Source organism: Penaeus chinensis, chromosome 39 (genome assembly GCF_019202785.1).
Source record: "Penaeus chinensis breed Huanghai No. 1 chromosome 39, ASM1920278v2, whole genome shotgun sequence".
In the NCBI taxonomy this organism is placed as follows: domain Eukaryota; kingdom Metazoa; phylum Arthropoda; class Malacostraca; order Decapoda; family Penaeidae; genus Penaeus; species Penaeus chinensis.
The window spans coordinates 22182461-22199430 of NC_061857.1; the positions used below are offsets into that span (position 1 = coordinate 22182461).

General features: G+C 50.7%; 1 long non-coding RNA gene across 1 annotated transcript in view; it reads right to left on the reverse strand.

Moving 5' to 3' along the window:
- Nucleotides 1–16970, reverse strand: part of LOC125046397 — a 63618-nt gene that overhangs the window by 11633 nt on the left and 35015 nt on the right. The window lies entirely within an intron of this gene.

Below are 16970 nucleotides of genomic sequence, written 5' to 3' on the forward strand. Positions count from 1 at the left end.
ATACAGACAGACATAGATATATATAGACATACAGATAGATAGATGGACAATAGAATAGAGAGCGGTGAAAAAGGGTGAAGCACAAAAAAAGGGAGAGAGGAACCACAGAAGCAAGCAAGCTCAAAAAGGGATGAAAAAGCAAACAGAAGGGGGACAAAATAGGAAAAGTTGAAAGGAAAATTGGAAAAAAGAGAGAGAAACATAACATCGACAGAAAAAAAAGATCGTGAAGATCGAAACACACAAAAAAAAAACATTCCCGCAACAGGAACGACACACACACACACACACACACACACACACACACACACACACACACACACACACACACACACACACACACACAGAAATGTCAGCAACAGAAATAACAGGCTTAAGATCCTCCCTCCGCCGAACGAAGGCAAAGGCGAAGGCGAGTGTCCGCGCCCGCCCGCCCGCCCGCCCGGGTGGGGCCGCCGATGCTTTAAATACTCCCCACACATTTCGAACGCGATGAATTATAATGCACGAGTGGAGACGGCGGCGGCGGCGGCGGAGGGAAAGAGGGAGATGGAGGAGGTGTAGCCGGGGAATAAAGCGGGTGAAGAGGAAGGAAGGAAGGAAGGAGACGAAGGCGAAATTCAAGAACGAAAATAGAGAAACAAACATACACACATATACACAATATATATATATATATATATATATATATATATATATATATAAACATAATACATTTAATATATATATATATATATATATATATATATATATATATATATATGTATGCATATGAATAGATAAATGGACAGATAGGCTATAAAGATACAGATAGACAGACAGAACTAGATCAATTGATACAAATAGACCCACAAGATCCAAATAACACCTAAAGAAAACAAGGCAAAATAAACAATAAAGGGAATGGCGAGAGAGCGAGGGAATAGATGGAGGGGGCGAGGAGGGAAAAGGGAAGAGGGAAGAGGCAGCGATGAGGGACGAGGGAGGGGGCGGCGAGGAGGGAAGAGGGAAGGGACGGCAAGGAGGAAGGGAGGGGGCAGCAAGGAGGGACGAGGGAGGGGGCGGCGAGGAGGGAAGAGGGAGGGGGCGGCAAGGAAGGAGGAAGGGAGGGGCAGCGAGGAGGGACGAGGGAGGGGGCGGCGAGGAGGGAAGAGGGAGGGGGCGGCGAGGAGGGACGAGGGAAGGGACGGCAAGGAAGAAGGGAGGGGCAGCGAGGAGGGAATAGTGAAGAGGGGGGAGTGGGAGGGGGGAGTGGGAGGGGGGAGTGGGAGGGGGGACAGCGAGAAGGCGGGCGGCGGCAGCGTGCAACGACGAGACGACGAGGCATCAGAAGGTGAAGCAGGTCGGACAGCCAAACAGGCTCAGCCTCATTATGCAGTTTGAAGCAGGCCGAGAGAAGGGGGAGGGGGGTGAGGCGCAGGGAGGGAGGAGAGGGCTGGGGTGGGGAGGGAGGAGGGAGGGAGCAGCAGCGTCGGCGGCCAGCATCAGGCAGCATAAACAGATCCGGCACAGCGCAAGGAGGAGGAGGAGGAGGAGGAGGAGGAGGAGGAGGAGGAGGAGGAGGACGCGGGAGCACGAGGAGAAGAGGAGGAGGAGGCAGGAGCAGGGGGGAGGAAGAAAAGGAGGAGGAGGAGAGGAGGAAAAGGAGGAAGAGGAGAGGAAGAAAAGGAGGAGGAGGAGAGGAGGAAAAGGAGGAGGAGGAGAGGAGGAAAAGGAGGAGGAGGAGAGGAGGAAAAGGAGGAAGAGGAGAGGAAGAGGAGAGGAAGAAAAGGAGGAAGTGGAGAGGAAGAAAAGGAGGAGGAGGAGGAGGTGAGGAGGAGGAGGAGGAGGTGAGGAGGAAGAGGAGGAGGTGAGGAGGAAAAGGAGGAGTAGGAGGAGGAGAGAGCACGAGAAGATAAAATAAGAAAAGCGAGAAAAAAGAAATCGAGAATGAGAAGGATGGACGAACTCTGAACGAAGAATAAAATCCAGGATAAAATAGGAAGAGAGAGGAACAACGAAGGAAAACAACACAGGCTAGTACAATAAAATAAAAAGGAGAAAAAAAAACAACAAGAAAAGGCGAAGCAGCGGAGGAGAATCAGGAGCAAGGAATACAGAAAAAGAGAAGGAGAACAAGGAGGATGAAAAGGGGGGGGGGGGGGGGAGGAAGGGTTGCTCACCTCGCTTCATGAACCGGATACTTTGGATAACGCACAATCATTATCATGTTTTATGTGTGGATGCAGTGTATGTGTGTGCTTGTACGGGTGCACTGGTTAGTGCATGTGTATGTGTATGATTAAATGAATGTGCATGTGTATGTGTATGATTAAATGAATGTGCATGTGTATGTGTATGATTAAATGAATGTGCATGTGTATGTTTAAGTGCATGTGCATGTATATGAGTATGTTTAAGTGCATTTGTATGTGTATTTTTATGTGTATGTCTGTGTATTTTATGTGTAATTGCATTGTATGAGTATGAGTATGAGTATGAGTACGAGTATGTGTATGTGTAAGTGCATTTGTATGTGTATATGTATGTGTAAGCGCATGTGCATGCCCATGCGCGCGCGCGTAAGAACGTGAAGTAAGAGAGAGAGAGAATAAGAGAGAGAGGAGTGAGTGTGTTATGCGAAAGAAAAGGCTGAAATAATCAAACAACAGCAGAAGAAACAGAAAGGAAAGTCCAGATAAACCGCGCCGCGCAGAGAAAGAGATCTGGGGGTGATGGAGGGGGAGGGGGAGGGGGAGGGGGAGGGGGGAGACCCTGCCCCACCACCGGCTCAAAGGGCAACATTCCCCCGACATGACCTAGCTCGAGGCCCCGTGACCAGCGACCCCCCCCCCTCTCCTCCTCCTCTCCCTCACAGTGGCCCCCTACTCCCGCTCCACAGCCCACCACCGCCCCTCCTTCCCCGCCCACCCGGCCGGCCGCCCACCCATCCTGTCACCAGCCTCACCTACAAGCATGCTGTCGCTCCTCCTTTCTCTCCTCCTCCTCCTCTCATCACGACCGCCTATCGCCGTCTCCGCCTGTCACCTTTCATCTTCCATTCTCGCCTTCTCTCTTTTTCCCTTCTTTCTCTCTTCCTCTCGCCTTTACTCTCCACTTTCTCTTCCTCTCGCTCTTGTTTCTACTTTATTTCCTCCGCCCTCTTCCTAGCTTATCTTTCTCCCTCGATTCCTTCCTCGCTTCCTTCACCCACTCGCCCGAACCCCACAACGCCCGTCATTCGGCCTCTTGCCAACTCCCTTCACAAACCTCGCTCACTCCACCTCCCTCCCTCCTAACCCCGCCCCGTGCCCCGCCCTCCCTCCTAACCCCGCCCCGTGCCCCGCCCTCCCTCCTAACCCCGCCCCGTGCCCCGCCCTCTCTCCTAACCCCGCCCCGTGCCCCGCCCTCTCTCCTAACTCCGCCCCGTGCCCCGCCCTCCCTAACCCCGCCTCGTGCCCCGCCCTCCCTCCTAACCCCGCCCCGTGGCCCGCCCTCCCACTTATCCCCGCCCCGTGCCCCACCCTCCCTCCTAACCCCGCCTCGTGCCCCGCCCTCCCTTCTAACCCCTCCCCGTGCCCAGCCCTCCCATCTAACCCCGCCCCGTGCCCCGCCCTCTCGTCAACCCATCCCCCTTAATAATGATACTATTCATAATGAAATGACTACTACTACTAATAATAATAACATCGATACTAATAATAAATAAATTATAATAATGACAATCAAAATAAACAAATCTCTATGAATAACGAACACCAATAAAACGAACTAAACCCCCCCCCCCCCCCAAAAAAAAAGTATATAATAATCAAAAGAAAAAAAAAAAAAAAAAAAAAAAAAACATCGATAAATCCCTTATCTGAATAATCCCAAACACGCCCGTAACCCCCCACCCCCCCCGCCTCCCCCACACCTCTCTCTTCACCAACTTGGATACGCGATGAAGCTTGGAATGAAAGTCCCTTGACAGCGGCGATAATTCCAGCCGATATCAACGTCACATTTCCACTTCTCATCGCGAATAAAAAGGCACATGCGATCAATAACATCCAAGAGTTCAACTAGTAACATGTAACAAAGAAGCATAACCTCCCAATGAAGGAAAATCATGAAAAGAGAAAAAAAAAGAAAAAAAGAGAAAGAGAAAGAAAGAAAGAAAGAGAAAAATAAAGAGAAAAAAAGAAAAGAAAAGAGAGAAGAAGAAAAATTCGTTTCCCACAACCTCGCCTTACGTAAGAAGTCCGCGCACCTACCGCAGGACCTCCCGTGCCATGCTCAAGAAGCGCCGTGGCACCGTGTCTGACAACCGGTAACAAATATTCCAAGTTCGTGTAGGTAGAACGAGTGCTCTTCGGCCCACCCCGCCCTCCCATTCTTTTCCCCGCCCACCTCCTATTGCCTTCTTTTCCCCGCCCACCTCCTATTGCCTTCTTTTCCCCGCCCACCTCCTATTGCCTTCCCCACAAACCCACCCAACGCACGGATTAAAAATCAACGTGACACGAACATCAGGTAATCACAAGATGCGCTAATCTACAATCTAATCTCGATGGCTAATTCGATCAAACGGAGGCCAAACTCAAATAAATCCATAAAAAACAATAAAAAACAAACTACAACGCTAAAAGCATACATAATATAAAATCCAAGATAACCAAAAACACAATCAAAGAGACAAGACCTCAAATGCACCGCCGAGGAATGGACATTTTTATCATTTTAATCAAATTACATTTTCCTTCAGTCCCCCCAGCGAACGAAATCATGCACTCGCATCAACATCTTCATCACATCAAAATCGCATGAATACCAAGAAGTTTATCGATTCCCCCAACAGCTGCTTATTCATATTTAACTTAAAAGAAAAAAAACTACAAAAATAAACTAGGAATTAATACGTAAATGAGTAAACAACCCGAGGACTCCATTCACGCTCCAATGGACGGCAACCACGTGGCCGGGACAGCCAATCACGCGCCCCTAATCCCTGTGACGTCATTAGTTCTTGGTCGTATTCTCTCCCTCCTTTCTGTCTCACATTTCTGTTTGTCTGCCTATCCGTCTGTCTGTCTGTCTGTCTGTCTGTCTGTCTATCTGTCTCTGTCTGTCTCCTCCTAATTTCTGCATCTTCATCTCCTTTTATTCGTCTCCCTCTGCATTTCCATTCCTTCTATATATCCATCTCTTTCTCCTTTCTTCTCCCCCCCCCCCCCCCCATCCCTTCCTTTCCTCCAATGGGAATTCGACGCAAAGATTAAGCACTAAGCTATCGTCTTTGAATTTTTTTTTACAGAAGATGGTAGTCACGTGGGGGTGAGTGGGGGGGTGAGTGGGGGGTGGGGGATGGGATTAATTTGGGGGGAGGGGGAGGGGGCGGGGGGTTGCATCAAATGTCAATGCTGAGCGGCTTCTTTTTAAGCGACTTACATATGAAAAATATGTGGTTTGCAGCGAAGAAACGTCCCCCTTAAAACGAACTTGTAACTTGAAACGAATATTGAAAAGAATTAGGTAAACTTTTCTTTTTTCGCCATTCCTTCCTCCACTTCTCCCTTTGCTTCTTTACCTCTGTCCTTCTTTCTCCCCTTTCTGTTTTTTTTTTTTTCAGTTTCCTCCCCAGGTCCTACTGTTCATTTTCCTCCTCCTTCGTCGTCGTCTCCTCCTCCTCCTCCTCCTCCTCCTCCTCCTCCTCCTCCTCCTCCTCCTCCTCCTCCTCCTCCTCCTCCTCCTCCTCCTCCTCCGTCTATCCGCCCAATCACTACATCACAACAAAACCGGTAAAGTCTGGAGTCACCATGTCTACAAGGAACGGACCCGGTGTGTGCGTGTACGTGCGTGGTGTGTGTGTGTGTGTGGGGGGGGGGGGGGGATAAGCCGTCGAAGCATCAGTTTCTACTCGTTCACATCAACCCCCGTGAACCAGTCCCCCCCCCCTCTCTCGCTCTCATCCTCCCTTTACCCAAACCTTACCTCTCCCCACTGCTCTCTCTCTACTCCTTCTCCCTCTCTCCTTTCTCCCTTCCACCCTTCTCCTTCATCCCCTTATCCATCTCCTTCATTCACTTCCCCTCACCTCCCCTTTCCCTGATCCATATCCCCTCCCTCTCTCCCTTTCCCTTCCCCCCTTCTCAAGCCCTTCCCTTTCCCCTCCTACATCCCCTCCCTGTCTCGCTTTCCCTTCCTCCCTCCCTCTCCCTTCCCCTTATCCTCCCATATCTCCCCCTCCCCCTTCCCCTCCTCCTCCCATATCTCCCCCTCTCCCTTCCTCTCCTCCTCCTCCCATATCTCCCCCTCTCCCTTCCCCTCCTCCTCCCAAATCTCCCCCTCCCCCTTCCATGTCTCCCCCTCTCCCTTCCTCTCCTCCTCCTCCCATATCTCCCCCTTCCATGTCTTCCCTCTCCCTTCCTCTCCTCCTCCTCCCTCAATTCCCCGGGTGTCGAGTCACTCCGACATTTTGCCCCATCACCCGACCCTCTCATCACACCCTCACTACGAGTGTCATTCCCCCTCCTGACTTCAATGTGCTTACGGTCGCTTTTAATATTTTTTTTCCTCCATCTCTTCCTTTACTCTTCTTTATATTTGCGCAACAAAATAAGATGAAGAATAAGAACGAGAGAATTAAACACTAGAAAATGACCGAAATATTTACCTAAAGAGTAACTGCCAAAGATAAAATGTCCGAGATCTTCCTCATCAACTTTCTCTAAATAAATTTCCCCGCAAAAGAAAGCCTCCCACACCAATTTCTCCCATCTGTAAAAAAAACTATAAATAAATTAACAATTAATAATAATAATAATAGTAATAATAATAATAATAATAAATAAATATATATATATATACTAAAATGAATACACACCCAAACCAAATAAACTCCTTCTCCTACCCCTACCCCCCCCCCGAAAAAAAAAACTATCCCACCACCAAAACACCCTGAAACTCGCGCCAGCAACGATCTCGCTTGCTCCCACGGCTAATTATGCATGTAGTACACACGCCGCCGCTGTTACGCTTCCGACAAGGATCGCGACAACTCCAGCTGCCCAATTTCGGCGAGAAGTTCCCGATCTGCGGCTCCAGTTACTCCGGCCAAACAGCTCCCCCGCGGCCTAGTCAAAGAGGGGAAAACCGCAGATCGAGGAAAATATTCGCGTAAAGGAATAAACCGAAGTAAGCACAGAAATGAGAATATAAGATAAAGTGAACGGGAAAATAGGAAAAAAATACTATTCCAAGCTTTCAAAATTCGAAACCTCACATGATAAACTAACTATTAAAAAAACTATTAAAAGAAACGTAACAGAAATAAAACGTTACCGAGCTGATCAACAAACACATAATTTACACATAATAGAACTTAAACATATATAACAGATAAAAAAAAAAAGATATCTATATAAAACAATCAAACAAAAAATAAATACACAGAGCACTTCCGTCTTGCAGCCCCCCCCCCCCCCCCGGTCCCGCCCTTCGAAGACGCTCGATCTTGGAGGCGTTGAACAGGTTTCCCCCGCGCCCTGTTTCCGCTGCCTGGACCCGAGATGCCACAAATAGCTTCAAAAGTATACCGAAGACGAGGTAGAGAGGGGAGAGGGGAGAGGGGAGAGGGGAGAGGGGAGAGTGGGGAGGGATGGATGGAGGGATGGATGGAGGGGGACAGGGAAAGGTATGAGAGGGAGGGATGGGAGAGGGAGCGGTAGAGGGAGGGAGAGAGGGAGGAGGGAGAGAGGGAGGGAGAGAGGGAGGGAGAGAGGGAGGGAGAGAGGGAGGGAGAGAGGGAGGGAGAAAGGGAGGGAGAGAGGGAGGGAGAAAGGGAGGGAGAAAGGGAGGGAGAGAGGGAGGGAGAAAGGGAGGGAGAAAGGGAGGGAGAGAGGGAGGGAGGGATGGGGGATGGAGGTAGGGAGGGATGGGGGAGGGAGAGGGAGCGGTAGAGGGGATGAGGGGGGGGAGGGAGGGATATGAGAGGCAGAGGGCTTGAGAGAAGGAGGGAGGGAAGAAGGGGGAGGGGGAGGTAGGGGGATGGAGGGAAGCATGGAGAGAGAGATGGAGAAAGAGGAAGTGGAAGAGATATAGATACATATAGATTGACAAAAACAGACAGACAGAAACATCTACACAGACAGACAGAAAATAAACAATTAGAAGAGCCAACACCAGACCCGCAGACGCCAGAAACACACACAAACAAAAAAATTAAAGAGTGGGGAACGATTAATCAACATATAGGCCTAGCGTCCCACCTCGATCCCCCGCTGACATCTGGTGTGTTTTTTTTTCCTTTTTCTTTCTTAGCCACGGAGAACCTCAAGGTCAAAGGCCACTCGGGATAAATCCATCCCAGGGGAGAGGCAAGGCACTTTCACCTCGCCTTAAAGGGGAAAGTCGCAATTTATGGCAATTACGGACGACTTTCTGCTCGAGGCCCTTTAGCGATGGTGCTCCATGCTTACGGTCGGAATGTTTTGGGTGGTATTTACGCCCGCAGGTGAACGTTTAAATCCAGTACAAACATCAACGGGTAATATAATTCATCTCTCGCCCAATACATCCGTCCCTAAACGACATTAGGACCAAAATCAATAAAAACGAGTCAACAGAACCATCTAAAACAAATGTTCCAAACCTATATACGTTCCCAACCAACAAAATTGTTTCAACCAAACGTTCCTAACCAATAAAAACGTCTCGAACAAACGTCTCCCCCCAAAAAAAAAAAAAAAAAAAAAAATCAAACAAACGTTCCCAGCCAACAAAAATGTCACCAAACGTTTCCAAACCAATAAAAGCGCCTTGCCAACCAACTCGCACTTCCCACTGGCATAAACGACTGCGGTTGTCCCGAAGCCCGCTCTACCGTCCCTTTTTCACTTCTCCAATATCGTGAAGCCGCTGCCGTGAATGATTCTACACAATCACGCCCTCATAATGCATGCATGCCTGCTTGCGCGCCCGCCTGTCTGCTCGCCTGCCGTGAACGCATAAGACTAAAGGCGCGAATTGCTCTTTCCTTCCCGGGAGTGTGCAACCCTGTGCAACTCCTGATTGAAGAGGTGTCAAGCACGGAGAATCGCTTCTATAAAATCTTACAATGCGCCGCACTCACTATCATTAACACCATCATTACCTTCACCATCACCATCCCTGTTATCGAATGGCTGAACCGAAGGCACAGCATCATCATGTCCGCTCCTGCATGCGCCTGCGAGTGAGTGCGAGTGCGCTCTCACGCAGCAGCTGTGTGTGCAAGTATGTTACAGCATTACAACAGGAGATTGAAATCAAAATCCTATAAATAGTACACTCCTCCCCCTCCCCTTGCCAGCCCGACCCCCGGCACATCCGCAGGCACTTAGCAACTCATGAACGAGTCTCGAGCCGCTTGCAATACCAGCTCTTGTCTGTGGATTCCCTCGATGAAAAAAAATATCGACCAGCCTTCTCTCCCTCCCTCCCTCCCCTTCTCCCTCTCTCCGTTTACTTACTCACTCATTCTCTCTCCGTTTACTCACTCAAATTCTCTCTCTCCGCTCACTCACTCACTCAACGCTCTCTCAGCTCACTCATTCTCTCTTTCCAATCACTCACTCCCTCACTCACTCCCTCACTCACTCACTCACTCACTCACTCACTCACTCACTCACTCTCTTACTCACTCTCTTACTCCCACACTCATTCCCTCATTCCCTTCCTCTTCCTCTCTCCCCACTGCCTGAATCGCACATGAGAAATGATATGCTTACGAAGGAAGACGAACGGCAGAAGGGAGAGAGACGCTGTTCCAACCGACCAAACGGTCCGGTCCGTCCGTCTGTCTGTCGGCTTGGGGAGAAAATCTTGGGGGGACAGCGACGAAATGTATTTACGCCAGCTTTACTTCCAAATAAATCAGAACAAATATCAACTCCCCTACAAAAAAAATGATAAAACGGAAACAAAAAAATAAACAAAAAGCGGGTGACGCCGAACCACGCGTCTTGTTCGGGCGATTCAGGACTTACTCATTCAAGCAGAGAAGGAATCAGCTCCCAGAAAGAGAGAGAGGATTTCCGGTCTATCGGGGGGAGGGAAAAACGTGAGGAGAAGGGGAAGAAGGAGGGGAAGAAGGAGGGGAAGAAGGAGGGGAAGAAGGAGGGGGAGAAGGGGGGAGGAGGAGGAGGAGGACTAAGGGAAGAGAGAGAGAGGAGAGAAGGGTGGGAGGGAAGAGAGAGAGAGCAAGGAGGGAAGAGGGGGAGGGAGAGGGAGAGGGAGAGGGAGAGAGGGGGAGGTGGAGGAGGAAGGAGAAAGAAGGAGGAGGAGGAGGAGGAGGAGGAGGAGGAGGAGGAGGAAGAGAAGGAGGAGGAAGAGGAGAAGGGGGAAGGGAAGAGGAGAAGAAGGAAGGAGAGGAGCAGGAGGAGGAGGAGGAGCAGGAGGAGGAGGAGGAGATAGGAGGAAGAGGAAGAGGAGATAGGAGGAAGAGGAAGAGGAGATAGGAGGAAGAGGAAGAGGAGATAGGAGGAAGAGGAAGAGGAGATAGGAGGAAGAGGAAGAGGAGATAGGAGGAAGAGGAAGAGGAGATAGGAGGAAGAGGAGAGTAGAAGGAAGAGGAGAGGAAGAGGAGGGCGTAGTAGAAGTGTAAAATGTGAGGATGACGATTGCATCAGTAATAGTTTGCCTAGTCACTCATTCACCCTACTCTCACCCTCTCCCTCGCCCTCTCAACACTTGGATCTTCCGAACGTGGGGAAGATAGAGCAGCAAATAATAAGGGGAGGAATGCGAGAGAGAAACACAGAGGATAGGGTACATAATCCAACAGACAGACATACAGACACACATACACATACAATAATAATAACATTAATACTAAAACTAATAATAATGATAATGATAATAACAAGAAAAACAACACTACTTATAGTAAATACAATCAAGGAATAAACACACATATCTACATTAGTGTGGGAAGGAGCGTAAATCAACCTCAGCAAGATGCACAGTCACAGAAAAGAGGGAGATAGAAAAAAAAACTATATACTGCAAAGTCACCAACAAACACACTCACTCCCCTCCCCCCACCACCCAACCCCCTTTATCCTACCCAATCCTCGTACCCTCCCCTCTCTCCCTCCCTCCACCTTCCCCCACAACCCCCGCACCATCCACCACAATCCTCTCCCCTCAACCCCATCCCTCACTCCCTAAACTCCCACAATCCAGCCTCTTACCTCCTCCCCTATTCTCCCCCTCTCCCTGTAGCCTCTCCCCTCCCCCACTCTCTCCATCTCCCTGAAGCCCCTCCCCCACCCTCTACTCCCTCCAACCCCTCCCCACCTACCTTCCACCCACCCACCATCACCCCACCCCACCTTCCACCCCCTTCACCCCAACCCCCTTCAAACCCCTCCACCCCCACTCGCCCCTCCCCCCGGTCCCAACCCATCTTGTACAGCTCCGCGCATAAATTACAGAGATTTATAAAGCGTGTGTCATTCTCGCGCACTCAAACTTACACCCTCCATTGGCTCTCCGTCGTATTGTGGTTCTCGGCGCAGCAAACGCCCTTCCGCGGGCGGCCACGCGACTAGAGCAGACGCTAAGAGGAAAGGAGGGGGAGGAGGAGGAGGAGGAGGAGGAGGAGGAGGAGGAGGAGGAGGAGGAGGAGGAGGAGGAGGAGGAGGAGGAGGAGAAGAGGGGAGGGGAGAATAAGAATGGGAATAGGATTTTAATGCGAAGGAGGGAGAGAAGGAAAGGGAGGCGGAAGTGGAGGAAGAAGGGAGGAGAAGATGAGGAGGATGAGCAGAAAAAAGATGAGGACTAGAAAGATGGAGAGAAGCTCAAAAGTGATGGTGATAAGAAGAAGGATGAAGAAAGAAGACAGAAGGAAAAAAAAAAGGGAGAAAGGGAGAGAGAAAGAAAAAAAGAAGTAGCAGCAGTAAGAAGAGACCACGAAAAGAGAAGAAGGCAAGATAAACTGATAAACAACCACAATCACTGACCGCGACTAGCTGTCCGAATGACTGACTGACTGGCCAATCGGCAGAGCAAAAGACTGCGTAATTTTCCATCACCTCGTCTATTTACGTAGGAAGAAGAGGCGCAGGAGAAAAACTTTACTGGGCACGGGGAAGAGCAGAGAAACGGGGAGGTACAAGAGAGGGGAAAAAGAAGGAAAAATGTTTTTTTTTTGTTTTTTTGTTTTTTTTACTCAAGTCATACTTACTCATTCACTCACAACCACTAACACACCGCAACACACACGTACGCGGGAGGAGGAGGAGGAGGAGGAGGAGGAGGATAATAAGGAAATAGGAAGACAAAGAGGAGGAGGAGGTCGAGAAGGAGGAGGAGGAGGAGGCCGAGAAGGAGGAGGAGGTGGAGGAGGCCGAGAAGGAGGAGGAGGAGGCCGAGAAGGAGGAGGAGGAGGAGGAGGTGGTGGGGAGCAGGAGAAACAGAGGAAAAAACATGAGGAGAAGACACACACACACACACAAACACACACTAGGACCAACGCAACACCTGCGACTCCTCTCCACCCCTTCCCGCTCCCCCCTCCTCACCCGGGAAATACTGCAACCCCCCTACACCCTTACTCCCCCCTTCCTCCTCCCCCCCAACCACCTCTTGGGAACCCATAAAATAATAATAAAAAGGCGGCCCATCGCTCCGATAACTCCCCGGTAAATTGACTGTAATAAATGCAACACGTGGTGAGAGGGTGGAAAGGTGGGGGGGAGGGAGGGGGAGGGGCGGAAAGGTGGAGGCGGAGGAAGTGGAAGAGGAGATGGTGGTGGAAGAGGAGGAAGGAGGAAGGAGGAAGAGGAGGAAGAGGAGGAAGAGGAGGAAGAGGAGGAAGGAGAAGGAGGAGGAGGAGAATAAGAATAGAGGAGAACGAAGAGGAGCAGATTGAGAAGAAGGAGGTGGATAGAGAAGGTGGGGAGCAGGAGGAAGAGAGAAGAAAACATGGGGGCGAAGAAATGCAAGGAAGAAAAAAAAAGAGTTGCATAAAGTGAAGGAGAGAGAGAGAAAGAGGGGGAGGAGAAGAAAGAGAAAAGTAAGGGATAAGGACAGAATTAAAAGTGGGGGAAAAAAGGAAGTCGAGAGAGAGAGAGAGGAAGAGGAAACCGAGAAGTGAAAAGCAAAGATATGTTAGATAAGAGGACCAAGAAGACGAGCAGAATTAAAAAATACGGTGCAAGGGGAAGAAGAGGAACAGTCTGAAGAACAAGGAATGGGAAAAAAAATAATAACTGAGAAAATGAGACGAAAGGAGAGAAGAAAATCCCGAGAAGCGAAGAAGGAAGAGAGGGAAAGAAGACACCCAAAAATCGCATATTCTAGATAAGGCGTGAGAAATGGGAGAAGGAAGAGAACTGGAAAAAAACGATGGAGAAGCAGAAAAAAAACGGGGGGGGGGGGGAGAGGAAGAGACACAGAGTGGAAGAGAAAGGGATGTAGAAAGACGGAGAGAAAGAAGGAGAGGGAGTGAGTGAGATGATGGTGATAGAGAGGCTTGGGGAGCGAAGGGGAAGAGAGAGAGAGAGAAAGAAAACAAATGAAAAGAGAGAAGAGGTAAGGAGATAATAAGAGGCCAGGAGGAGGACGCGGTGGTAACGGCCAAGACAGAAGGAGGAAATGCCAACATCTGACCAAAAAGACGGACGACGACTGACACGAGGACGGGTAGTGGGGAAGAGGGGAGAGGGAGAGAAGGAAAGGAGAGGGAAGGAGGAAAGGTGAGAGACAAGAGAGAGGAGAGAGAGGAGAGAGAGGAGAGAGAGGAGGGAGGGAGAGAGAGAGAGAGAGAGAGAGAGAGAGAGAGAGAGAGAGAGAGAGAGAGAGAGAGAGAGAGAGAGAGAGAGAGAGAGAGAGAGAGAGAGAAAGAGAGAGAGAAAGAGAGAGAGAGACACACAGGAAAGGAAGAGAAAAAAAGAGAGAGAGAGAGAGAGAGAGAGAGAGAGAGAGAGAGAGAGAGAGAGAGAGAGAGAGAGAGAGAGAGAGAGAGAGAGAGAGAGAGAGAGAGAAAGAGAGAAAGAGAAAGAGAAACAGGAAAGGAAGAGAAAGATAGGAAGATAGAAGGAGTGAGAGGGAGGAAGGGAGGGAGAGGGAGGGATAATAACACGGTAACAAGGCGCGCCGATGCAGCTCCACCTGGCGTCCTGCTCAAGAGTCCTTCGCCGACGGACTGCTGATCGTCCTGCTGCCTCCCGACGGCCAACAGACGTCGCGCACATCCGTCTTGGGAGGAAGAGATTAAATAAAAAAAAAGAGAAAGGAAAATAAGAGGTAAAAAAATCGAGAGAGAATATAAAACAGTATCCATCACTGGTATTTGCATGATTTATTGGACACTTTGGCTTCGCAGTTCTGGGGGAAGAGGGAGGGGAGAAGGGGAGGGGAGGGGCAGATGGGGAGAGGAAGAGGGAGCGAGGGAGAGACAATGGAGAGAGGGAGAGAGAGAGAGAGAGGAGGGAGAATGGAGGGAGAGAGGGAGAGAGGGAGAGAGGAGGGAGAATGGAGGGAGAGAGGGAGAGAGGAGGGAGAATGGAGGGAGAGAGGAGGGAGAATGGAGGGAGAGAGGGAGAATGGAGGGAGAGAGGGAGAATGGAGGGAGAGAGGGAGACAGAAGGAAGAATAAAGAAAGACCGAATGAGGCGAGGGAGAGGGTGACGGGGAGGCGGCGATGCAGAGCGGGCATGGGCCAGAGCGAGGACGCGCATCCCCGCTGCCCACTCCCCCTTACCCCCTAAACTGCTCTACTTTATTACCACCGAACGATCGTAAATGAGTCGATCATCACAAAGGAGGAAATCATAACAACGGCCATAAAATGTTCAATAAATAATTAGTGAAAAAAAAAGAAAAGCGAGAGAAAATTGTCGCAGGTCCGTGGGATAATTTTTGCGCCCACTCGCCCTCGCCAAACACCCGGGCGCGCAAAAACGCCCTCTGCTACCGCTCCCGCTACGAACTTCCGCCGCCGCCGCCGCCGCCCGCGTTCGCTCTCACTCGCTCTCACTCGCTCTCACTCGCTCTCACTCGCTCTCATCACCGATCGACGGGCGACGGAAGATGGGCAGGCTCGAGGGACGCGACGTGGCGGATGTCAGGATGCCCAGGGGAAGCGGGCGCCCACGGCCCCTGCGAGGGCGTGGATGCAGAGCGGAAGGGAAGGCCAGAGAGACTCTGAAGGGCGGCCATCACGTGCGCCAAGAAAAATACCCTCGTGTACACTTCGAGACATACACAAAGACAGACACGGATAAACACCAGAGATGGGGAGAACACCCTGAAATGACGGCGAAAGAAAGAGAAAGAGAGAAGGGAGTGGATAAACATCGGGCAGGAAGGCGAGGAAAGAAGAAAAACGCATACAGGGGGGGCCTATTTCGAAGCATATATACGCACAAACACCAAAATAGGAGAATACAAATAGACGAGACGAACAAAGAAAGGGATAATATATATATACAACAAAAACACTCAAAAGCAAATTACAAGAAAGAAATAACGATATCGATTCACTGTGAAATGAATGAAATGAATGAACTAAGACTGAATGAAAAAGAAAGAAAGGTAGGCGAATGAATGACTACAAGAAGGAGAGTGGTGTGGAGGAATAGAGGAGGAGAAGGAGGGGGAAGAGGAGGAGGAGGAGAGGGAGAGGAGGAAGAGAAGGAGGAGGAGAGGGAGAGGAGGAAGAGAAGGAGGAGGAGAGGGAGAGGAGGAAGAGAAGGAGGAGGAGAGGGAGAGGAGGAGGAGGAGAGGGAGAGGAGGAAGAGGAGGAGGAGGAGAGGGAGAGGAGGAAGAGGAGGAGGAGGAGAGGGAGAGGAGGAAGAGGAGGAGGAGGAGGAGGAGAGGGAGAGGAGGAAGAGGAGGAGGAGGAGAGGGAGAGGAGGAAGAGGAAGAGAAAGGGGAAGAGGAGAGGGAGGAGAGGCGGAGGAGGAGGAGGAGGAGGAGGAGAGGGAGGAGAGGCGGAGGAGGAGGAGGAGGAGGAGGAGGAGGAGGAGGAGGAGGAGAGGGAGGAGAGGGGAGGACGAGGATAACGAAAGCAAGTAAAGGAAGGAATGAAAGATGAAACACATCTCCCCAGTGACGATGACCGCAAGGAAGAGAGAAGGAAAAAGAACCAATGGGGATTAAAAGTAAAAAAAAAGAAAGAAAGGGAGAAGGAGGAGGAAGAGGAGGAGGAGGAGGAGGAGGAAGAGGAGGAGGAGGAGGAGGAGGAGGAGGAAGAGGAGGAGGAGGAGGAGGAAGAGGAGAAGGAGGAGGAAGAGTGAAAAAGCGAAGGCGAGAGAGGAAGAAAAGAGCGAAAGGGAGGAAGATAGGGGAAAGGAAGGGCGGGGAGAGAGGGAGAGGGAGAGGGAGAGGGAGAGAGCGAGAGAGAGAGAGAGAGAGAGAGAGAGAGAGAGAGAGAGAGAGAGAGAGAGAGAGAGAGAGAGGGAGAGAGGGAGAGAGGGAGAGAGGGAGAGAGAGAGAGAGAGAAAGGGAAAGGCACGCGGAGGAAGGAGGAAGTACGATGGGGCACGCACGGGGCACGGGAGGAACCCCCACTTACCGTTCTTCCTCGCAACCTCAGCCTCGACACCCTCACCCTTGCTCTCCCTCTTCCCCTCTCTCCTCCCCTTACCCTCGCTCTTCCTTCTCCCCCCCTCACCTTCGCTCTCCCCTCTCCTCCCCTCACCCTCACACTCTACTCCCCTCACCTTCCCTCTCTTCCCCTCACCCTCGCCCTCCCCTCCCTCCTCTCGCACAAGCACGACGGCGGAGAAGTAACCCCACCTTCCGCTTGCACGTTGTTTTGTTCCTACCTTCCCCTCGCCTCCTGCTTCCATCCTACTCTCGCTCTGCTTCCCCTGTTTTCGCCTTCCCCGTTTTCCCAACTGTCGTTTCGTCCTTTTGCTTTCCGACCTTTTGTAAGCCGTCCTTCAAATTTCTCTTCCATCCCCATTTCCTTCTCTCTTGTCTCGCTCCGACCCCCTCGGCTTCCTCGTCCCTACTTCCTG